The sequence below is a fragment of the Lathamus discolor genome, chromosome 3 (genome assembly GCF_037157495.1).
Source record: "Lathamus discolor isolate bLatDis1 chromosome 3, bLatDis1.hap1, whole genome shotgun sequence".
NCBI lineage: Eukaryota > Metazoa > Chordata > Aves > Psittaciformes > Psittacidae > Lathamus > Lathamus discolor.
The window spans coordinates 115,105,749-115,115,597 of record NC_088886.1 but is presented as its reverse complement, the minus strand read 5'-3'; the positions used below and the strand labels follow the sequence as shown (position 1 = coordinate 115,115,597).

General features: G+C 36.7%; 1 protein-coding gene across 18 annotated transcripts in view; it reads right to left on the bottom strand.

The window, feature by feature from the left end:
* Positions 1 to 9,849, bottom strand: part of GTDC1 (glycosyltransferase like domain containing 1) — a 338,529-nt gene that overhangs the window by 187,945 nt on the left and 140,735 nt on the right. The gene's annotated exons all lie outside the window — the stretch shown is intronic.

The window sequence follows — 9,849 nt, the reverse complement described above, 5'->3', positions numbered from 1 at the left end:
CAATTTGCATACATTTTAGTGAATACAGAATCATAGACTAGTTTGTTGGAAGGTACCTTAAAGATCACCTAGTTCCAACACCCCTGCCATGGGCAGGGACACCTTCCACCAGTGAAATAAAATAACAGGTTGACTGGCTGAGTAGTCAAAGGTCTCCACTAACCGACACGGCTGCTAATGGCAAACATCAACAGGAAGAATAATCTATTTGCCTGTAAAATACAATACAGCAAACAACTCTGGGAAGTAAAAAGACAATTTTGCCAGAAAAGCCTTGGCATTTTTGCCAGGACTATGGCTAAGACTGGTAACAAATGCCAAATGAAGTGGTGTTGAACCTAAGGTGAGTCTAGTCCATGTCTAGACTTGAGGCCAGCAAGTTGCTTCATTAGAGGTCAAAAAAGCTAACGCAGAAAGACTGTCAGTTGCATAATAACATGGGCCAAAAATGAATCATTACACGGAAGTGGCTCTTTTTACCCAACTATCCTTGTCTGATTTATGTAATGACCAGCTGAAAAAATTTAACACAAACTAGAAAAAAACCACCCAAACCCACACCTAGGAGAAAAGGATTGAGTTGTACATCCATTCACAGGAAAAAACCCAAAACTTTATTATGTTTTTTCACAAGCATAAATAATGAACATGATGATGGGGAAACTGAGGCAGACCTACTCATGACCTTTCTGAGGTACCATAGACAATATTAGACACCATTGTTGCTTCAATCCGATGTCCACACAGAAAACCCTTCCCAACAGCAGGATGCATTTGTACGGTTACATTAAGGCCACTGAACTAATTTTTGTAACATATGAAATGTAACATTTTATGCAGATCTGGTTTTACTATTTGATCTGAAGTAGTAATGAATTACAGACCCTGCCCAGGAAACACTTGAGTGAAGCTTTTTTGTTCAACCATGACTCTTCTAAATTAACACTGAGAGGACTACATGCATGGCCACCATGGGTTCCTCACTTTAAATGCTTGCCTGGACCTCAAGTTAATTTACCCGAATATTATTTACTTACATGCCTTTCAGTGTGATTGTGGTTCTCCCAGATAAGCAGAGACATTTAAATTTTCCGTTTCCTCTTAATTTCCAAATGTTTACCCACTATAACCTTTTTATTAAACTGTTTACTAAAGCCAACACTTGCTCCATTTTATCAACCTCCTCCACAGTTTTTCAGCGTTTTACTCCATCACAGCTCATTTCTAGGCTGTGAACAAACCACTCCCTTCCCTCTGTCAAAACAAATATTCTTAAACACCAGAATCATCCAACTCACCCTGCAATGGACCACCTTTAAACACAAACTCTCTTTCCTCAAAATCACTACCAAAACACAAACACACACACACTATGTGAGCGTTACTGCAGTTGTACACTTCAGTTGTACTCTTGACTAATTGCTTTGAGGATTTTTCTTCAAACCTCTGAATCTCCTTTACTAAGTCTGCACGTTGCGTAAATATTCCATATGATGTGTACTCTTTGATTTTGCGTGCCATCGTTTTTTTTCATGTTTGTCTACACTAAGCTGCATTTTCAAGCCGCTGACCAAATCGCCTATGAGATCTACCATTTTTCCACTGCTTGCCATCACCCGTTGGTGCTCCCTGTAGATCACAGAATCACAGAATCCTAAAATGGTTTGGGTTGAAATAAACCTTAAAGATCATCTAGTTCCAACCCCCGTGCCACAAGCAGGGATACAGGCTGGACTAGGCTGCTCAAAGCCCCATTCAACCTGGCCTTGATAAAACCAGAAAAAAATTCTATCACACTCAACAACCTCATCTGAATCTGTTACCTATGTTACAAACGAGACAGGTTCCCAAACCAGTCCAACTTAAACCATTCCAATCTCAGCAACTTAGCCACCCTCAGATTCTCAGAACATAAAAGTATAAATACAGTGTGGCTGAATTACTTACACATATGCTCTGAAATGTTAAGTGTGCATTCTGACAGTTCAAGCTGAATTATAGACCTAAAACCAGCTGGTGGTGGTTCCTCTAAATATGGACACATCCCTGCAAGGATATACTTATATATCTATGCATGGGAAAAGCTGAAGGAGAAATACGTTACAGGATTTGCCCTAAACCACCAAGTTGGTGACCGAATTGAGAGGACCAATAAATTAAACCAAATTTAACTAACAGATTTTGAAAACTCATTGCTGTTAAGCACTGCCTGATATGTGAGAGGCTGGACTACCTAGGCAGGCTGTATCCCCCTGCCTGTCTTTAATCTCCCAGCCAATCACCCACTCAATGCACCATTTCTATTTCTGAAGAGGTTTTCTTCTTAGTTTTCAGCCCTTATAAATCTGATCCGTCACTGCAGAATTTCTAATAATAGTAGATAAAACTCCACCGATCTCCCTCTGGAATAAACTATTTAATATCCTTTATTTAAGACATGTGTGTGCAATCAATTCCATGGTATTTACTTGTATTACACACACAGTATTCATCATCTTGACAATTTTTAAAAGTTTTAGAACACCATTTCACTTAACAGTTTTATAAAAAAAAAAAAAAAGAAGATTTATTTGATGGTTAACTTTGGAACAAGTTATCTGCATTAACTTCCATTGTTTTGGCATAAAGTAGTTCTGTATATTTTACTAACAACAGTGGAGACATGATAAAGGATGTAGGCAGAGAGCCATAAACAGCTCTCGCTGCAACACAGTGTTCGTGTAAGAGCATTAATTTTTCGGACTTTGATTGGAAGACATCTCTGTGCTCAGCCACTTGGATTTTCCTAAATAGAACCATGTATAAAACCTTGTACCTGAATATAACAATTTTAACTGCTGAAAGACCATTGTAAATCATATGTAATATAAACTTGTCCACATGATTGGAATGATATAATGGATATTGTAGTCCCTAACCACTAGCTAATGTTCTTTATGACACTTAAATAAATGACCTGAAAATAAACTAATAACAACATGAAATCTTCTAAACCTGTTCATGTGCATTTCCCAAAAGCATGCTGGAGAAAGACAATGTCTAGTTAGCACATTTTTTGTGTTTACATTCTCTCTAGAACATTTTTGTTCCTGCTACTCTATTTATTCTCTTCCAGACTCACATTAATTCTTCTTTCCGTCACATTCCTGAAAGACTCATCTCTCCATCCCCTATCTGCCCAGATCCCAGAGCTTGCAGGACTTTCACACTGCCATCCAGAAGTCTATAACCTGGAGAAAAAATCAAGTGCTCCCGTGTTTTATTTGGAGCCAGTATCTACTCCCTCCCACAAAAATAATCTAAATTTCAATTTCATCTCAATTTATCCAAGTTTCAGAACATACAACCTCAGAGAGGCTGGCTATGGAACAGCAGAGCTGGGGCAGGAATAGACATAGGTTTAAAAGGCTAGATATAAGAAAGAAGTTGTTCAAAGTCATGGGGTTGAGACACTGGAACAGGTTACCCAGAGAAGCTGTGGCTGCTGACAGTGTTCAAGGCCAGGTTGGATGGGGCTTTGAGCAACCTGGCCTCGTGGAAGGTGTCCCTGCCCATGCAGGGGGGTTGGAACTAAGTGAACTTTAAGGTTTCTTCCAACCCAAACCACTCTAGGGTTCCATGATCCTAAAAAACAAGCTAGACAGACACTGCAATAGTTAGCTAGAACTTAGTTGTTGAGAAAGATGCACCATTTTTCTCAACCTTAGCTACAACACACATTAATCACATAAAACAAAAGATGCCATAGCATTCTATTTTTCATATGGGAGAAGTATTTTATTATTAACTTCTTGTAGTGAAATCTTCTGCATGTGAAACTTTCTAGGAAAAAAAAATATCACCAAAGCATACAAATATTAACGCAACAGATACTATGAGGTGCTGTCCCTAATATTTTAAAAAACCCATAAAAAATGTTTTACTTTTATGCATAACTCATATATATTTACACACTTAAAGTTTAGAACAGAGACTTAGATAACTAATTAGTATCACAACTTGTTTTCAAGACTTTCAAAACCTAACTTATTCATATTTTTGAGGATCTCAGACACACGTTAACAGTAAATTTTAAAACTTTATTAAGACTCTAAAGAGTAAGCCTTGAAAACTTTCTTTTTTTGCATAGTGAGTATAGATGTTCAGTTAAAAAGATGGGATAAAAATTAAACTATGTCCATATGTAATAAAACTCCCATATACTAAAAGTCAAGAGTTTCAATCTAAATATTTTCCATTTTTAATAACACTTTTTTTTTTTTTTTAAACTCTGCATCTATGTATTTTGTATTTTCTTTTCACTTTCGCTATGAAATCCCTCGAGGAAACCTACATTCTTTTCCTTGAAGCAGACATGTGCGTTTTCCCAAGCCCCTTCATAACATGTTGCCATGTTACATTGTATGTGTTTATTCACAGCACTTCATTTGCCCCAATGAAAAATTAATTACAGGAATTGTTTTTTTTGTTTTGTTTTTTTTTTTAATGCCATCAAAATTCACTTTGTGCACCATTTTATTAAAAAAAAAAAAAAAAAAAAAAAAAAAAGGAAAGGCCATGATATCACTGCCCGACAAATAGAAACCACATTAGAAAGACTAACTGGAGTGCTGGTTTAAGTTAGATCAAATTGTACAAGCAAGTTCTGTGTGCCATATAGTGGTTTGAATAGTTGATCTCGATAAGGGAGGACAATTTGAAAGAATGGATATAAGCTATTAAGAAAAAAAAGAATTTGAATTCATAAAACCTGTCCTTTCTGGAACTGTAGCTACATTTGGAAGCAAAGTTAAAAATAATGCTAAAAATGCAATGGAATTTTTTTTCTACTATATCGCCATCAAAAAGTTTGAAAATAATAAAAGGAGACGGTCATGATCAGATATGTTAGAAACCTCTCCCAGGCCTTAGAGCTGGAGCACACACATTTTAGAGCTGCCGCATTTGCTTCAAGTGCTTGATGCACCGTCACAGCATAACTTACAACTTAGCAAACTCATTGTCTGACAGTTTCCTTTGTCTTTCTTTAAACATGATCATAAATGTCTCTTTGCTAACTGTAATATTTCTAGTAGAATTTATACGACTTAAAACACTGCAGAGAGGTTTTGTGATTCTAACACCTGGAGTCCATTTGGCTTATAATGCTGCAATGGACAGTCATTTTTGCCATTTGCAGTAACTAAGACATTCTACTTTTGCACTTCCTTTCTTTCTGCTTCCTTGAAATTATCCTTTTCCCAAGATGAATTTCTTCTCACAATTACTACAAATATATGCAAAACTATACAACCACAGAATCATAGAATGGTTTGGGTTGGAAAGGAACTTAAGATCATCTAGTTCCAACCCCCCTGACATGGGCAGGGCCTCCTCACACTGCACCATGTCGCCCAAAGCTCTGTCCAACCTGGCCTTGAACACTGCTAGGGATGGAGCACATTTGCCACTTCTTTGGGAAACTCATTCCAGTGCCTCACCACTCTCACAGTAAAGAACTTTCTAATATCCAACTCGAACTTCCCCTGTTTAAGTTTAAACAGTCATTACCCCTTGTCCTACCACTACAGTCCCTGGGCACACATATTACTGGCCAAACACTGTACAAATACCATAGTTGTATGGATATCTCTGAGCTTTCCCAGAAGTCAGAATTTTGTCCACTCTATTCTAAGGAAAAAAAAAAAACAACCAAGGTCATGAAAGTAGTTCTTTGGACACCAAACTGGAACAGACAGCAACTACTTGGTGTTCTTATTTACATATACATTTATATTTTTAATATTTATTGTTACAAATCACCTGATAGCAGTAAAACTGATGCATTTATATTTACCTACTTCTCAAAAGATGGCAACAAATAAAAAAAACTGGGAGACTAGCCTCAGTTCAGTAATTTTGTTCTTGATTTTTTTTTCTCTGCAACTACTGTTACATTTTGCTCTACAGCTAAAAAGAGTTGCTGAGTGTGGTCAGGTGTCCCAAAGCTATGCTACAGTTCAAACATAAAAACTTGAAGTAAGTTTTTCAGTATTTAGGGAAATGATATTATGGTTTACTGACACTGTCACAGACTTTCAGAGATCTAATTTCACTTTCTGGTCTTTAGCAATGGTTGCAATTCTTCATTCAGAAGAGAGAAAAGATTACTTGTCAGCAGTAATCTCTAACATAGATAATGCCATATAAATATTAGAGGCTTATAAGCATGGACAAGGATTAGCAGCAAAGAGAGAGAACAGAAAGAAAACTGAAGAGAGCCAAGATTAAGCACTGGGAAGGGCACAGCAAAAGAAAATACAAGGTCTGCATCTGGGCTTGTCTTCCCAAAGTAGAAAATATATTTTCTTGAGTAATTACAGTTTACACCGGTCTTCATGTTTGCAAGCTGCAAGATATATGAGGTATTATTTGAGTTGTGATCATTATTTTCTTTCAACTATCTTCCATGACAGGAGAAATACAGCACAGACTGAGGGAATCACTGAGGTTGGAAGGGCTCTGGTCCAACCTTGTGCTCAAAGGTCATCCAGTTGGACTAGGTTGCTCAAAGCCTCATCCTGTCAATGGCCAAGGATGAAGATTTTACACTCGAATATGAAGTTTGTGAGAGCTGTTGCAGGTAGCAGCAGCTTGCAAGAGGGACTACAAGGTGAACAACACGTGAGAGAGCTAAAGCTGACAGCAGCAGCAGGATATCTTCCTTCTTGATGTTCGTATCCTGGACAGAAAGAGGGAAGTGGTATGTAATCTATACAACAGATACACCAGGGAGGAATGTCATAAGGTCTGATTTCTTTCAGCAAAATCAGCCAAAATATTGCCGGTTTAGCAACAAATAAGCTGACTGCAAAAATCCTTGTTACTCCAGTGGTGTTCCTGATTAGCAGGCAGGATCCAGAGATGGTCCCGGAGAAGGGAGTCTGGATCCAGATCAACTACAAGCAGTTGCTTTTGACTCAAGTGATAAACTGGTTTCTTGGAGTGGAGAAGGAAGATGAGACCAGCAGGAGATGAAAGACGTCAACAGAAAAGAGAGTACAAGAGAAAAGATAGTTCTGATTCTTCAAAGTGCAATTTCCACCTATTTTTATGAATAATTTCTGAGAAAAATTCTTCAGTATCTAGTCTCTGTATTTGATACTGCCAAAATTACCACTTTTACTTAGCGTTTACAGTTTCCAATCTAGTTTCACTCTGATTCAACAACATTCCTATTAGTTTACTCTCTAAGATGTTGCATCTGCACCTCAGTTATGACATAGACGGTTAAACTGATCTCTAACTTTCCCCTCAATATTACACTTGAATTTCTAACATGAAGATTACTGCTCAAAATACACTGTAAAGCCTATATTCTATAGGATTTTAACTAAAGCATTCTTCAGCTTTTATTCCCCCTATTACATGGAAAGGTACTTCCTTCCATAACACAAGCCTGCAGTGAAACTATTGAAAACAGGAGTAAAGGCAGGTGAAACTACTCCAAAACAAATACATTGCTGCAAGTCTGGTTTTGAGTCATCTGCGCTGCTGCTCTTGTTGGACATCATTTCAGCCAAAAGCACATCTAGCCTAATCTAGTACTTGTGGGATTAGTCCATTTTGTTATGTATTTACCCCTGAGAAATTACTTCAACAATATCCTATGTGCCTTAGGTCAGCAGAAAAACGTATCAGATAGTGATTACTCTGCATTTTAACGACGAAAGGGAAACTCTGGACCCACTGAAGTCAAAAGCAAAGCTCTCTTTGACTTCAAGAAAGACTGAGCTTGATCCTATGTACATTATTTCTGAAATCACATTTTCAATTCCTTGAAATGCTTTAGCACTAAATGTAAGAATCCATGCAGTTGTAATTTCTAAGAACATCATTCTCAACAAATGAAACGGTGATAATTTAAAAACTCCTCAGAAAGATGGTAATGAACTACAATTCATATTTAATAACAGAGATCAAAATAACTTACGCATTATTTTGTGAAAGATATGGAAACATGAATTAATTGATAGTTTGGAGGGGGAAAAAAAAGTAATTTTCTCTATAATTAAACATCAGGACTGTATAGATCTGCTGCACTGACACTGCAAAGTAAAAGATACACTTTTGGAGACCTTAAGAGTCCCCTTGATAACAACTGCCAGAAACTTAGAAATTGTTGATTTAAGTTCTGCTTCTGCAGAAGTTGAAAAGAATGAATTACACTATGGGGAAAAATAGGCTTCTGAGAACTGCAAGGTTTTTAAGGTTCTTTAGGATCCTAAAGGATTGGTCATGTTTATTAGTGCTTACTTAAAAAGAAAAAAACTGCTCAGCACTTGAGTACTTATTTAGAAAATGCAAATCTCACATATAGCTCCACAAAATACAGCATCTCTTCTTGCTAAATAGAATTGGAAATGGGTATTTGAAAACCGATATCACACCTCAAATCATCTTGTCTTTTATTTTATTTTAAATTAAAATTAATACCAGGATCCTATAACATAATTTCCTGTTTTGTGGAACTACTTCTAATCAGGATATATACGATGGATGTCCCCTTTAAGTAGGCTGTTTTGTAACATACGCGATGCAGAAGGGAGTGCTATCATAACACTTCAATAGTTAAGTGACTTTATGAGAAAAATACTTCCAAATGTTTCCTAAAACCTTCCAAACCACACCAAAGAACATTATCGTAATATTATGTTTCCCTATGGCCTCCAATATTTAAGCTTGCTATTCTTGAAATGATACTTGGATGAAAAATATAAGTTTATGTAATGTATAAATTGCTCCTAGAAGAAAAGTTGCCTTTAAAATTACTCTGTGTCGATGTCAGATATTTTACATTTTCAATAGCCTTTCTGTATTAATTGAACAAATAGTATGCCAGTGCTTTGGGCTGCATGTGAATAGCCTATTTTAAAACTGAGCAGTTGCTTTGTGCTCTTATTCATAGTGAATACTGAAAACAGTAACTGTCCTAACTGATCACATATCAAGTTACCATTAATATATATCCATATTTCTTGCACAGTATACATAATCCATATAAACTGTATACCATACATCAATACCATATTCCAGTGAATCCACCATCAAAGAGTTTGTTTATAGTAGGCTTTCATTTGACTCAGGGTTGTAATGTTCTGTGCAAGCATAAGCTAACCATTTCAGTGATTTTGCCAGCAAGCTGCTTTTTGGCAGATTATTGGCAGTGCATATTGGCAACAAACTAGTGCAACTAAGTCCTTCTTATAACTTACAGGTAAATAATGATTTTAATAAATTTATGTAAAATGTTCCACTTGCTCACATCTGGTTTTGATAATTCACTTGACTGTGAAAATGCAAACTTCTGTGTTTCTCAGGAAAACACATATTTTACCTTAATTATTTAACACTTTCTCAGGTACCCCAAGAAATAAATAAGCAATGAAGCCTGCTTTCACTGGAAGGTTTAACTGAAGGAAGTTTTATCTGAAGAAGCTAGAGAAATCAATTAATAATAATTGTATGCACATAAAAAAAATAAACCCCATTTTGTCATCCATACAATGTTCAAACAGTAAGAAAAACATAGGGCTATTGTAGAGATATCTCAGCCGCAGGGCATTCAAATCGGATGGTCCAGTCAACTGTCTCTGACCCTGAGGACCACAGGGTAATGCAGAGATTTTGACCTCCATTTGAAAATGGGTTATTGTTATCAGATTTACTTGCAATTTCTTTGCACTACAACTGAAGTTTTATTGTGTACGCACTTGTACCTCACCTAGCCAGTGTGGTTTAGAGGAAATACTGAGTCTTAATCCCTACTTTGCCAGTGCATCAGTGTGTCATTGTTCAAACACCAAAAGT